Here is a 15859-nt window from a genome sequence, read left to right on the forward strand (position 1 = left end):
TCAGTGAACGTGTCTTATGTTCACTGAACTCCTTTAGTTTAATTAATCTTGGAAATGCTCAATTATGAGCAGTTCTGGTTTTAATACTGTGCCGGACAAAAGCAGAGGAGCATCCCTGTCCCTCCCCCCTCCTACAGCTTCCCTTGGCTCTTAATGGCAATTCCAAGTTGTCATTTTGAAAGCTGGGACTTTTAGACAGCAGCTGCTGCCAAACGCCTCTGGAAAGTGTTTGTAAACACTGCTCATATGCAATTCAGAAGAAATACAAAATAACAATGTTTAGTTTTTCCATTTTCTCCTCTAGTCACACCGTTTTCTCCTTACAACCGAGCATATTGAGCATATTACAAATCTGGTAACAGGTCAGGCAACATATCAGACAAAATCTTTGCCACCTACAATACATACTTGTTGGTCTTACATCATTCACCGGAGGATATAAAAACTATGCAGGCAATCAAATTGATATTTCTATAATATTCTTATATAGCTGTAAGATTACCAAGCTAGATATATCAATGACTCCTCATACTCTTTACTGTCCTCCTAGTTTGCTTCAGTATGCTTTCCCTGCACTTGCCCCCTGCGGTCCTGATTGTATGGTCCCATCACGTCTGGATCACTGAATGTGAATGCAATGAGTACATCAACCTATATATCTTGGTTATAGTATACAGTGGAGAAAATATTTATTTGATCCCCTGCAGGTTTTGCAACTTTGCCCACTTTCAAAGAAATAACAGGTCTATTATTTTTATCATAGGTGTATTCTAAATGATAGAGACAGAATATCAACCAAAAATCTAGAAAAAACACGATACAAATGTTATAAATTGAGTTAATTAAGTATTTGATCCCCAAGCAAAACATGACTTGGTGTAGAAACCCTTGTTAGCAAACACAGAGGTAAGATGTTTGCTGTAGCTGGTTACCAGGTTTGCACACATCTCAGGAGGATTTTGGTCCACCCTTTACAGATCTTTTCTAAATCCTTAAGGTTTCTTGGCTGACGCTTGGCAACTCGAAGTTTCAGCTCCCTCCATAAATTTTCTATAGGATTAAGGTCTGGAGACTGGCTAGGCCGCTCAATGATCTTAATGTGCTTCTTCTTGAGCAACTCCTTTGTTGCCTTGGCAGTAGGTTTTGGGTCATTGTCATGCAGTAAGACCCATCCATGATCTATGGTCAGTGTTACGGCTGAGGGAAGAAGGTTCCCATCCAAGATTTTACAATACAATAAATGGCCCTGTCTATTGGCTCCTCAATGTGGCAAATTCGGCCTGCACCCTTAGCAGAGAAACAGCCCCAAAGCATAATGTTTCCACCTCTGTGCTTGACTGTAAGGATGGTGTTCTTAGGGTCATACTCAGCATTTTTCTTCCTCCAAACCAGGCGAGTAGAGTTAATGCCTAAGAGCTCAATTTTGGTCTCATCTGACCATAGCACTTTCTCCCAATCCTTCTCTGAATCCTTTAGATCAGTGGTTCTCAACCTCCCTAGTGTCGTGACCTCTTGGTAAAATTTCCCAAGTTGTGGGGACCCCTGACGGTAAAATTATTTTCGTAGCGTGGGTTTTCAGTACCCAAGGCAAGACAAGTAATTTGCGCCCCTATCCCATGGACATTTAGCACTCCCCGAGTCCCTTCCACTCGTACAGTATTAAAACCCCTTATGGTACATTTTAGGATGTACCACTCTCTTTGTGCTCCTTTTATCTATCTCTATCCTAATTTCTTGTTTTTTTTCTCCATCCCTCTCTCTAGCCATCTTTTTTTGTTTTTTCTCTTATTCTTTCTCTCCCTTTTTCTTTGTTCCTCCCCCTCTTTTCCTCTCCCTTCCTATTCTCTATTTTTATTCCTTCTCTTACTCCTTGGTGGGGATGGGATGAGTGGCAGTGCTGGCAGGGAGTTGGGATGAGTAGCAATGTTCTGATCAGCTCAACTTAGGTGCTCTTGATCAAAGTCATCTGCTGATCTGAGAACTGTAGTGGGGACTTTTAATGGCACCTATACTCACAGGTAGTGTTACTCACTGTGTCTCCGACTTTGTGGTGTCTCATAGCAGTGACACCTATGCCGAAATCAGGAGATAGGCTCTCCTCCAGCCCCTTCCACTTCACACTCCTCACCAGTCAGCTGACCTCTAGTCTCTGCCCCCCAACTATGCCGTGAACTGAATGGGTGGCTGCGAAGAGGCTGAGTGGGCAGCCGCAGGCTCCAGGAACAGCCCTACTGGGAGGCTGCGAAAAGGCTGGGAGAGCAGCATAGGCTTCGGGAACAGCCCAGGATTTGGTGACCCCTGGCAAATCGTCGTTCGACCCCCGAGGGGGTCCCGACCCCCAGGTTGAGAACCACTGCTTTAGATGATCATTGGCAAACTTCGGAAGGGTCTCTATACGTGCCTTCTTGAGGAGGGGGCCTTGTGGGCGCTGCAGGATTTCAATCCATGGTGGAATATTTGGTCACCAATGGTTTGTTTGGTGACTGTGGTCCCAACTGCCCTAAGATCATTCACAAGCTCCTCCCATGTAGTTCTGGGCTAATCCCTCACTTTTCTCATGATCATCCTTTACCCATGGGGCGAAATCTTGCATGTAGCTCCAGTCTGAGGGCGATTGATGCTTATTTTGTATTTTTTGCATTTGCAAATAATCGCTCCAATGGTTGTCTCCTTCTCAGCAAGCTTCTTGCTGATGGTCTTGTAGCCCATTCCAGCCTTGTGCAGGTCTACAATCTTGTCCCTGACATCCTTTGACAGCTCTTTGGTCTTTCCCATGATAGCGATGTTCGAATGGAAGAAAGATTCTGTGGACAGGTGTCTTTTATACACATAACAAGTTGTCATTAGGAACACCTTCTTAAATTAACAGGACTACTGTAGCCAGTCTGTGGAAGCCAGAATTATTCTTGGTTAGTAGGGGATCAAATACTGTCTCTTTCATTTAAAAGACACCTATGATAAAAATGATGGACCCTTCTTTCTTTATAAGTGGGCAAACTTACAAATCTTGCAGGAGATCCAAGAATAATTTTTTCCCCACTGTATATAAAATGTGGAATATGGGATTAAGTAATGTACAAATACACATGTATTACACAGTACATATGATTTTTTGTTGTTTATATAATTATACAGATACTGTACTCTCCCAAGTCCTTCTGAGAGAGTTGGCGTATGCCTTGTGAAATGCATTGAAGCTCATGGGACCCCAATAATATAAACTAAAAGATATACACACGAATAGAATGGTCTAGTTTGAGGAGTAGTAGTAGTATAGCAGTAGTATAAGTAGACACCGGGGCACAAATCCTCAGCCACTATGCTAAACATTTCCCCACATGCCTCAATACTAGTTATCCCCATAGCACATTTCTTATAATTTTTTTCTGCTTTATTTTCAAATCCCGTGCTCCGGCTCAAGCCGGTGCCATATTTGTGGCATCTACCGATTCCATAAAGCGGTATACTTCCACCTTTTCTCGTGTGTCCGAGACATAATGTCTCGCATTTGCTGTGAACATTAATAGTAATGGCCAGGGCACCTATTTGAAGAGACTGATAGCACGTTGAGTGTGCTGTCAATGGGGGACAAAATGCAAATGTACCAAATACGTCATGCCAGCAAAGATCGGGCAAAATCTCCTAAACTGCACGGACTGGGATAGCATGAAAGACACCTACATGTTACGCTTGATTAAAATCAAGCATTAACAGCGCTTCATGTAAATAAACTTATATACATTGATGTAATGACATCTGGTGCATTTAGTTAAACCATCTCAGGTCAGGTGTAAAATACTCATTAAACAAGGAGTCCACTTCTAATCATGCAACGCTCCTTCTCATCCTTTATTTAGGATAGGGATAGAAACATGACCACCAGTGTGTCCTTCTAAGATCAGTTCAATATGGTGCTTGCATAAAAGACAAGTAAAGAGTTAAAAATCTCCAATCCACCAGTGCAGATCAGCTTGCAACTTCTACACCTCCACCAGTCCACCTCGTGCTTTCCCCTTTGTGTGTGCACTTACCAGAGGGGATTTGTATCTGAGCCTGTTACTATCCTTTGCAGCATGGGTCAGTAGCTCTCATGTTAACAACCCCAGCTCTTCATATAAAACACATAATAGGACCGATGTTCATTGCATGTAGAAATTGAAGGGGATTCCACTCATAGTGTTACTCCGTTTATTAAAAAAATCAAAGTCCCCCCTCATACAAATTCTGCTTACTAGATTGAAAAGAAAACCAGGCATAACCCAAGCCGCATCAAGCTCACCGCTCGGTGTCCGTGTCGGATGGTCCGTCACGATGAGTGCCGGGATGACGCAGGTAGTGTGTAGCTGGTAAGGTGCGTGGTCACACCCTGACGCGTTTCGTGATTACGTCTTCAGAGGGCGTGACCACGCACCATAATCCTCCATTTAAGTAACATGGGCAGCCGGCTTTGTTTGGGCTAAGGTAGTAAAGAAAGTACTTGATCCCCCTAAGAGAACCAAAATGTTTTGGGATAAGGTGGGCTTTCATGCCTGCAAAAAATGTAAGGCATGTAGGCAAGTGAACACTCATTTGAGGGGCTTAAGTTTTACATCCACTGCTAATGGTAAGGAATTTCAAATAAAGGAATTCATTACGTGCATGTCAACGCATGTAGTATATGCTCTGGAATGCCCGTGCGGCTCATGTATATTGGCCGCACGAAAAGAACACTAGCTAAATGGGTGTCAGAGAAAATATATATAACATTAGTATAGGATATAAAGAACACAGTGTGTCATTACACTTTAGAGAAAAGCATAACAGAAATCCAGTGGGCCTGAAATTCTGGGGAATTGATAAATTATACCCCAATTGGAGGGGATCAAACATGGTGCGAGAGATATCCAGATGTGAATCGCAGTGGATATTTCTAACCAACACTTTGAGTCCCAACAGACTGAACATAGATTTGAATTTAAATTGCTTTATAAGCAACCATTAGACATTTATCAGGTTTAACATGCTCACTGAGGGATTGGAGGAGTAAGTTCAATTATACTATTTTTATTCTTTGGATATAGATTTTAATAATATTATTGTTTAAACAATGAGGGCAGAGAACCCCCTGTTTTAAGGACTTTACATAATTTCTAGTTCAAATGCCTTGCAGAATCAACTAACTATGCATAGTATTGCTGCAATATTCTAGGTATTGTAAACTTTTTATTAGATAGTAATCATATTGGCATTAGTAGTAAGAATGAGTGGTAACGCTCACTATCTAAATGATTTCGTCTACAAAAATCCGACAGCCTTTCCAACAGACTTTCGACGGACTTTTGGCGGACTTTCAGCAGACTTTCTTACGAACGGACTTGCCTACATATGATCACACAAACGTCCGATAGATTCGTACGTGATGACGTACACCGGACTAAAATAAGGAAGTTGATAGCCAGTAGCTGCCCTAGCGTGGGTTTTTGTCCGTCGGACTAGCACACAGACGAGCGGATTTCTGGGTCCGGCGTAGTTACGACGTAAAAATTTGAAGCATGTTTCAAACCTAAAGTCCGTCAGATTTGAGGCTGGAAAAGTCAGCTGAAAGTCCGGGGAAGCCCACACACGATCGGATTGTTAGCCAGCTTTAGTCCGTCGGCGTCCGTCAGACTTTTGTAGACGAAAAGTCCGTCCGTGTGTACGCGGCATAAAGCTGACTAACAATCCGATCGTGTGTGGGCTTCCCCGGACTTTCAGCGGACTTTTCCAGCCTCAAATCTGACGGACTTTAGATTTGAAATATGCTTCAAATCTTTACGTCGTAACTACGCCGGACCCAGAAATCCGCTCGTCTGTGTGCTAGTCCGACGGACAAAAACCCACGCTAGGGCAGCTATTGGCTACTGGCTATCAACTTCCTTATTTTAGTCTGGTGTATGTCATCACGTACGAATCCGTCGGACTTTTGTGTGATCATATGTAGGCAAGTCCGTTCGTAAGAAAGTCTGCCGCAAGTCCGCCAAAAGTCCGTCGAAAGTCTGTCGGACAGGCTGTCGGACTTTTGTAGACGAAAAGTCCGACCGTGTGTACGCGGCATAAGTGTAATATATTTAGGATTCCAATGTATGTGGGAGTGTGCAGATTTTATGTTGAGGTTATACAGCATCCTGTGTAAATGCCCGACTGGATGGATGTGGAGTGGTCGGGCATCGGACCGGAGGCATGAGGTGTGCTGTTGTGCCTGGTCTCTTGCTATGGGCCATTCCATATCGTATCTAGCGATGGGCGGCATATAGGCTGATGACGCCCGTGATGACGGGGGGGCGGAGGAGCCGGCTGCCCATGTTATTTAAATGGAGGATTGTGGTGAGTGGCCACGCCCTTTGAAGACGTAATCACGAAACGCGTCAGGGTGTGACCACGCACCTTACCAGCTACACACTACCTGCGTCATCCTGGGACTCATCGTGACGGACCGTCCAACACGGACACCGAGCGGTGGTGAGCTTGATGCGGCTTGTGTTATGCCTGGTCTTCTTTTTAATCTAGTAAGCAGAATTTGTATGAGGGGGGACTTTGATTTTTTAATAAACGGAGTAACACTACGAGTGGAATCCCCTTCAATTTCTACATGCAATGAACATCGGTCCTATTACGTGTTTTATATGAAGAGCTGGGGTTGTTAACATGAGAGCTACTGACCCATGCTGCAAAGGATAGTAACAGGCTCAGATACAAATCCCCTCTGGTAAGTGCACACACAAAGGGGAAAGCACGAGGTGGACTGGTGGAGGTGTAGAAGTTGCAAGCTGATCTGCACTGGTGGATTGGAGATTTTTAACTCTTTACTTGTCTTTTATGCAAGCACCATATTGAACTGATCTTAGAAGGACACACTGGTGGTCATGTTTCTATCCCTATCCTAATGAAGGATGAGAAGGAGCGTTGCATGATTAGAAGTGGACTCCTTGTTTAATGAGTATTTTACACCTGACCGGAGATGGTTTAACTAAATGCACCAGATGTCATTACATCAATGTATATAAGTCTATTTACATGAAGTGCTGTTAATGTTTGATTTTAATCAAGCGTAATTTATTGTCTATTGTTTTTGTTTATAATAGCGGCTGTAAGTGCAGTGAATTTATTCCATTTGAGCGCTGGGATCGGAACTACTTAGTATTTCTGACTTTTATTTGTTGCCATGTAAATTATTACGCTTTGCTTTACATGATGCAAAGTAGGTCAGGAGACTTTACTACTACTCTAACATTAAATGTGGAACATCAACATAGGGATCTCGGAACAAGAAAGGAACTGTAAAAAAAATGCAATATTAATTTTAAAAATTTCTGTTCAATATATGCGAACAGGTAACAATGAATACCTATAGAAGTATATATCGCTCAAGACAACAATCCCACAATTACACCTTCCCCGCACGTAAGGCAAGGGGTGCTGGCAATGGCATACATAGTCTGTAGAAAGTCTGGACGGCAGCACTCAGATGCAGTCACCTTTATCGGAATAAAATATGCGTTTCGCACCCTTACCGATGCTTAGTCATAGCCAACTAAGCACCAGTAAGGGCGTGAAACGCATCAATTATAACTGTTTCCTGTACCTCTGTCTGCTGTATGGATCTAATTTTATTCCAATACAGGTGAATGCATCGGAGTGCAGCCATTCAGGCTCTCTTATCTCTACTAACAATAAATACCTGAAGACACTTTTAACCTTTCCTACTCTATCCATAATAGGTATTAGCTGGAGTTACACTTTAAGCAGACAGGCATGTAAAAAACTCAAATAACTAAAACACACAAACATCCTAGGGTATTATTTTGTAGCAAATAGGTAAGCTCATCACCTGCAACCTCATGACCAGCTAATAGAGCACTCATTGTTTTTTGTATTTTTAGCATAATACAAAAATCACTTATATGACTGCACTAAGAATATAATGTCTTGTAGGCATTTCTATGGTCGTTCTGAAGCTGGTCAAATGGGACAAACACAATGTGATTGAACAGTGTCCGCTAATTTGCATATACTGAACTCGTGAGGACAGACATATGGGAGGCTCTTGGACTATCATTCTGATTCTAGCTTCATAACTTACAGAGTGATGAACCTGAAACTAGCATGCAGCTAGGCGAGTTTGAATGTCCACCTTGAATGCGTGTTCCCGGTCAGTAACTTACTACCTAATAAACCAAAGATCATATATTCCAGCTTGAATCACCTTGTCCCTATGCAAGACCAAAAAGTGTTCTTTGCAAGAACCTTATGGGTAAAAGTAAACAGAAGAGTGTTAATGGGTTTAAAAAGCAGTTTCTGAAGGTGCAGTAAGAACCACCTTCAAAAAGATCATAATTAAACAGTAAGAGGCCAATGGTCTCTGAAAAGGAATGAAAACAGCAGAGTCTTGACCCTTAATGGTTATGAGAGCCAAACACTAGTCCAGACCAAACTACAGGAAGGATAGCATTCATCCCAAGGAGAAACTCCCTGGGTAAACGCCCCTGGGATTACTAAGTGAAGTAAGCCTTCCATGTGCAGTGATAGACCTTGCAGGAATTGAACTTCCTAGCCTTATACATAGTAATAACAGACTCGGAGATGCCCCTGTCTCTAGGGTCTTGGGCTTCAACAGCCATGCAGGATGGCAAATTGGTCATAGAGACAGAAGTTCCAGACAAGTGGCATGGCCCATGGTGCATGGGTCCAGACACTCCTGGATGAGGGAACGTACACAGCTTTAAAGGTTTGAGCGTGAAGTTCTAACCGGGGCAGGATTTGCTCTACCTCTTTTGCCTCAAAGAGACTTCTGAGTCCTCCTTGATGGTTGCCGTGGCATATATCTTGACTGAATCCAGATTTGATGGCCCTCCAACAAGTTGGTCCAACACTGAAAAAATCACTAGAAGCACCAAGATGTTTATTTGAGATTCTTCCGATTGCCAAGTCCCCTGCACACAGGGTGTCTGGGATCTTCCCAGTAAATAGCCAGGCAGAGGGACTTGTCAACACACATCTGATCATTGGAGGAGGACAGGCACATTATCCTTCCAGCACAGCCAGAAAACTGACCACGCTGGGATGGATATGTTCTCATGACTAGCGTGGTCAGTTTGATATAGGAAAGCTGGGGGACTGGCAGGATCACCAGAAAGGAAGAAATACAAAGAGAACAGGATACAAGTACACAGTACAACAGACACATATCAGGAATATGAAATAATATGGTAACATTCTTTAAGGGATCTCGCCCAGTCAGACAAAGAAAACTCACAGCCAGATTTATGTTCAATTCTAGACCTGTCAGCAAAAACAGAGTTCTAAAAAAGGACCTTCAATCATTGTTGGGTCCTTGAAAACAGGTCCATCCTCCACTGGAATAGTAGCCTTGTTAAAACAAGATAAGGTTGAATCCACGGAGGGAACACTTATCAGTAATAATAATTAGGAATGTTTCTTTGTATAGAAACAGTTGCAAAATGAATGTGAAGGGAAGGCTTTTGTCACCTTAAGGGCCCTATATAACCCATGGCTGCAAACAACACTGGTATAAGCAACAGGCTGAGCATCAAGTTTTGAAGTGGTGCTCACTGCATCAATTAGAAAAGAAACAGTGTCCTTTAATTTGGGAGTAGTATCTGTATGAAATTCCTTAGGTGCAAGCTCATGTGACAAAGATTCAAGTGACCCATAACCAGAGTCTGTGCAGCTGATAGCTCAGAACCTGCTAAAAGTGAAAGTAAAACACATACAGGATCGGTGGGAAAGGGCACAGCAGTGGACTTAGGTTCTCTTTGACCATAGTCCGAAAATAACTGGGTAATCTGGGTCATAAAGTCCATAGTAAAGACCTCATCCCAGAGATGGTCGAGGACCCTGCAACACCCGACAGAGCGAGATGACTTTGAAGTAAAGACACTAACAGAACAGGACAACATGATTCCAGACTGCAGATGTAAACATCATCAGTGGGTGTGCTGCAAGCTCCTGATGCTCTTTGTGAAACTACAGCCGTAGCCAAAAGTTTTGAGAATTACACAAATATTCATTTTCACAAAGTCTGCTGCCTCCGTTTTTATGATAGAAATTTGCATATACTCCAGAATGTTATGAAGAGTGATCAGATGAATTGAAATTAATTGCAAAGTCCCTCTTTGCTTTAAAAATTAACTTAATCCCATAAAAAAACATTTTCACTGCATTTGTGCAGAAGGCTTTAGGGCGCCCAAGAAAGACCAGCAAGTGCCAGGACAATCTCCTACAGTTGATTCAGCTGCGGGATCGGCTGTACCTACTCACTGAGTGAGTCTTGAGAGACAGGGCAAGCAGCTCTGGGCCAAATAAGCTGTTCGCAGATAACTTTCATAAACATAGTCTGGAATGCAAAATCCAGTGCCTGAAGGTCAATTCAGGGCTAATCCTGCAACGTGCAGTACGGTGATGTCTGGATGCAGTTTGGGCCAAAAGCAAGGCTGAGGAAAACAGTCTAGATAGCTGCCGATTAGAGGAGAAACCTCCATCAGCGATGTACAGAAGAATCTTGATTTAAGCAGTAAAAAGGAGAAAAAAATGGCTAGAAAAAAAATCACAGGTTAGACCTTTCAACAGCAGAGCTGAGAAAGGGATTTACATCTTTCTAGGACACTGGCAAAAAACTGGGGCATGCTGATAGTAGGGAGAGTTGTTCTTGGCTGGCTTGCAGTTTTCTTGTTTGCAAGTGTCAAATCATCTTGTAGGTGGTAATATAATGTGAAGGTTAGACTTCCTGGGAGGTTCAGGGAACCTCCATGCTAGAGTTCTGCTTTTGTTTCAGAGAACACGGAGACAAAAAACTTTGCAAATATCAATAATAAATGAAAAAATGCTGGTGTTCATAAATGTTTGCTTGAAAGTATATACAGAAACAAAAGAATTCGCCCGTGGGACTTTAAATGAAGTGTCCATGGTGATCCCATATAAATAGAAAGAGTATAGAAGTAACATAATTTATTGAAGTAAATATCATCCAGTACAAATCATGAGCATAGGTGATAATTACATAGGAACAGCAACATGATAAAATGGTCCTAAAAACATAACCATCATAGCATAACGTATATAAAGTATAAAAAGTACAGATATACATGATACATCTCTAACCCGACGCGTTTCGCGAGCTCTCCTCGCTTCATCAGGGGCTGATGTGTATATCTGATGTCTGTAATAACAAGTAAAAATGTATTGAAGTATAGTTTGTAATTGGACAACAACATGAAGCCGGAGCTAGTAATCCGATACCTACTTGTCAGGCACTTGACCCCAAAGATGGCGGCTCCAGGCAAGGGGCGGCGGAAAGTATATACATTTTTAAAATATTTTTTATATGGAGAGACCTGATGCAACTTCTCCTTACCCCAGACAGCTCTGTGATGTGACATCACTTTCTTTGTAAACATAATGTGGTAGCACTGCATAGCAGTGCTCTGATATGGAGAGCTCTTTTGGAGTACTCTGTAAAGTGATCGGAAGCGCAGGAGCAGGATGAATCAGCTGCAGAGATTAGTGCTGGACAATTCAGAGGGAGCTATTGAACCTGGATATAATGGATATCCTAGTATCGCTTTAAAGCAGGACCTAAGACAGGTAATTTTTTTGTCTAAAAATAAACAAAATATTTGACTTCTTTTAAAGTATTAAAAGAGAAGTCCAGCCTAAGTTCGTTTGGCTGGTCTTCTCCTATGGGTCACAGGAGTGCAATTCGTTTTCAGCAGGAAGCGGACTGAAGCCTGCTCTCTGTTGACGTCACAGGAATCAGTCCAGGCACTGCATCATCACGACAATGGAAGTCGGGATCCGCCAGGTGCCTGGACTGATACCCGTCTCAGCCTCTCAGCGTGCTGCTGAGAGGCTGAGATGGCTGCTCCCCACCCCAGCGCTCCAGTGAGCGTTGAGGAGCAGAACGGAGAGATGCCGATTGACAGTCAGCAGCACTCTGCTCGGGGAGCTGTGAGAACCGAGCCATCGTGGTGTTCAATTGCTCGGTTCTCAGTGCCGGGGGACAGATGCACCTAGGTAAGTATGATGGGGGAAAACCCCCAAACCCATACTTCTCTTTTAAGCATGTTGTGTAAATCAAATACTTATGGAAAGCACCGTATAGTAAAAAAAAACAAAACACATGTACAGTTTGATGATCAAAATTTGCATGTTAAAAAAATTATAGGCAATAGACTACATATGCAATTTTAAAATCTTGGTATGGGTGTTTTAACTTAGTATTCAGATGCCAGTCTGTCCAGTCTAGCAGCCAACAAAATTTTATGAGCCAAAGATGAGCTATGATTTCATTAACAATAATGGGAAAGGCTCAAAAGTTAGATTCCAGAAGTAATTTTTAGGTACATTGGCTATCTTGGAGGGATCCCAGTCCTAGTATAAGATAAAAATGCAATGCAACTTATCATAAAAACAGAAAAATAAAAGAATGCGGAGACAGGAATAAGAAATGAAGACAAACAGAGAAAAGATGAAGAGAAGCCAGAGAAAGAAAAAGTGTTCCTCTTTGGATCACTAGGGAATGTATTACATCAGTTGGACCTAAATTAAGAGAAAAAAGAAAAAAAAAAAAAAAGAAGAGGACAGGGAAGAAAAAACATTCCACAAGGGGACTTGTTGTCTAATCAATCTAACCAGCTTCTCCACCCTCTGCTGATCTAGAGTTTAAGGTAATAAAGTGATTGTAAAGTCTTGTTTTCAAAAAACAAAAAAAAAACAACAACAAACCTTCTCTGTGCAGTTGGTTTTGCACAGAGCAGCCCCAATCCTCCTCTTCTCGGATCCCTCTCTGGTTCTCTTGGCCCCTCCCTCCCTAGAGGTCCCCCCTCCCAGCAAGCAGGATGCTATGGGGCACCCGAGAGCAGAGTCACAGCTCCATGCGTCGATTCAGACACTGAGCCCCGACCCGGCCCCACCCCCTCCCCCTTCTGATTGGCTGACAACCGCAGGAGCCAATGGCACCGCAGCTGTGTCTCAGCCAATCAAGAGGAGAGTCCCGGAAGGCTAAGACACACGTGGACATCGCTGGCGAGAGATGGGGTTCAGGTAAGTAATTAGGGGGTGCTGGGAAGGCTGCTACACACAGAAGGTTTTTTATCTTAATGCATAGAATGCATTAAGATAAAAAACCTTCTGACTTTACAAATCCTTTAACCACTTAAGTGCCGGATCATTTTGCTGGCCAAAGACCAGAGCACTTTTTGCGATTCGGCACTGCGTCGCTTTAACTGACAATTGCACGGTCATGTGAAGTGGCTCCCAAACAAAATTGATGTCCTTTTTTCCCACAAATAGAGCCTTCTTTTGGTGGTATTTGATCACCTCTGCATTTTTTATTTTTTGCGCTATAAACAAAAAAGGGCGACAATTTTGAAAAAAAAACGCAATATTTTTTACATTTTGCTATAATAAATATCCCCCAAAAATATATAAAAAAAACATTTTTTTTCCTCAGTTTAGGCCGATACGTATTCTTCTACATAATTTTGGTAAAAAAAAAAAAATGTAAAAAAATCGCAATAAGCCTTTTATTGATTGGTTTGCGCAAAAGCTATAGCGTTTACAAAATAGGGGATAGTTTTATGGCATTTTTACTAGTAATGGTGGTGATCACCGATTTTTATCGTGACTGCGACATTATGGCGGACACATTTTTGGGACCAATGTCATTTATACAGCAATCAGTGCTATACAAATGCACTGATTCCTGTGTAAATGACACTGGCAGTGAAGGGGTTACCCACTAGGGGGCAATGTAAGGGTTAAGTATGTCCTGGGGAGTGATTCTAACTGTGGTGGGGGCATGGCTACGTGTGACACGTCACTGATCTCTGCTCCTGATCACAGGGAGCAGAGATCAGTGACACTGTCACTAGGCAGAACGGGGAGATGCTTGTTTACATTAGCATCTCCCTGTTCTTCCTCTCCGTGAGGCGATCGCAGGTATCCCCGCAGGGATCGAGTCCACAGGACCCACGACCCGACTAACGGAGCTCCCAGCTGGCACGCACGCAATGGCACGGTGAAAAATTTCAAGGGACGTACAGGTACGCCCATTTGCCCAGCAGTGCCATTCTGCCAACGTACATCGGCGTGCGCTGGTCGGGAACCGGTTAAGTAAAGCAGTTAGCCCTGTAAAAAAAAAAAAAAACTGTTTGCAAGCTCTCATGTGCAGGCCCCTCCTTGCTCTCTTGTCTTGAACTGTTTTGTGACTGTTGTTGCTTCCTGTATAATATCAGGGTGCCATTGCTGACCTCCTTCTGAAAATACTAACAACTTGTTAGTTATGATGATCTAATGGCTTCAGTTCTCTGATTCACTGAACTGTAACACATATGCTGAATTAGAAAGCCAGAAGTCCTTATCAGCATACTTGTGATTTAGGGGCTCATCAGTATGACAGGCAGGCAACTAGCATTTTAAGCAAAATGGTCAGCAATACCAACCCCAATGTTTCCTTACAAGCTTACTGCCCCTTTCTGAACCTATTGCACTGAATTCATTACTTTTTTTCCCCCAGAGAACTTTATTAAAATGTAACCGTTACATTAGCTCTCATTGCAAAATAAAGGGAGACAGTATAGTTACAAAACAGTTTAAGCATAGCTGTAGTATGAACTGACAACAGAGGAAACAAACCATTTTGCCATGTGTTGGGGCTGCACAAGTAATAGTTGCCAGTGTAGCACCTATGTATCTAATGTTATTTGTCATGCGAATTGAGAGATCAAATCGCATGACAAGTCCCAGCCTATTGGAGGCAATGGCACTGCTCCAATTGGTGCGACAACGATTTTGTGGCTCCGCACCAATTTGCAAAAGTAGTTCCTGCATTGCTTTTGCCGATTTTAGGTGCGACTTCAATAGACATCTGTGCATGAAGCCACACAGATGTCTATCACGTAGCACCTGAAATCGCGCTGACCTTGCTACTTTGAAATCGCGCTACTTCAAGTGAAGTAGCGTGATTTCAAGGTAGCATCATGTGAATCAGGGCTAAGTCTTTTATTTTTTGCCAGTGGGAAGAATTGATGTATAGGTCTGTTCTTCCAGGTGGGCCTTGAGGTTACCACCTAACGAATGCATCAGCTCTGGAAACATGACCTAGCGGCAGCAACATCTTTTTCATAGCAAATAAGCATTAAAAAGCTTTTGTAACCAGTTCAGCATATTATAGACTGATAGACCCTTTTAAAGATAATGCTTGTTTAGGAATTGGTAAGCTGCAATATAATAAATGTTGGATGTAATACCTTAAGGAAAAAAATAACTGTTGCACTGGCTTCATACATAGGACTACTTATCATGAATTCCAGACAAGGACTATGCAATCCCTGGCAGTCGGTTCATAAAGGCTTAATTAAGATAGAGATGAGCACTCCATGAAAGGCTTGCTTCAGGTTACGCTCTGACACGTTTCAATAGATGTGGACTAAAGCATCTGTACAGGTTTGATGCTGGAATCACAGTCACTTGTACTGCTTTTCCCAACAAGCCCTCCCATCAAAGAGAAAGTTTAACGATCTCAAATTAAGCACAGGTGCTGCTGGATGCATGCCCGCATTTAGCATCTTAATACTTGTTAAATGCAGGCAAATGATTCCACAAATCCACAGCACTGTAAGAGTATTTCCCTCCTCGTCAGTCAACATGGCAACATGAGTGCAATCCAGGACATCACGTTATAAAGATCCAACAACTGAATACAAATATTTCATTACAGAGTGTCATAAGAAGATACTGTATATTTACATTAAAAATAAGGCATATTCTAGTTGGGTCTGCTCAGTTTCAGAGAGCATAAACTTAAAGGGGTTGTAAAGGTATT

The 15859-nt window shown here is 42.5% G+C and overlaps 1 protein-coding gene across 1 annotated transcript in view; it reads right to left on the reverse strand.

Moving 5' to 3' along the window:
- The window catches only part of RBM19 (RNA binding motif protein 19), a 135105-nt gene that overhangs the window by 13095 nt on the left and 106151 nt on the right, over nt 1-15859 (reverse strand). The gene's annotated exons all lie outside the window — the stretch shown is intronic.

This window comes from Aquarana catesbeiana, linkage group LG01 (genome assembly GCF_042186555.1).
Source record: "Aquarana catesbeiana isolate 2022-GZ linkage group LG01, ASM4218655v1, whole genome shotgun sequence".
NCBI lineage: Eukaryota > Metazoa > Chordata > Amphibia > Anura > Ranidae > Aquarana > Aquarana catesbeiana.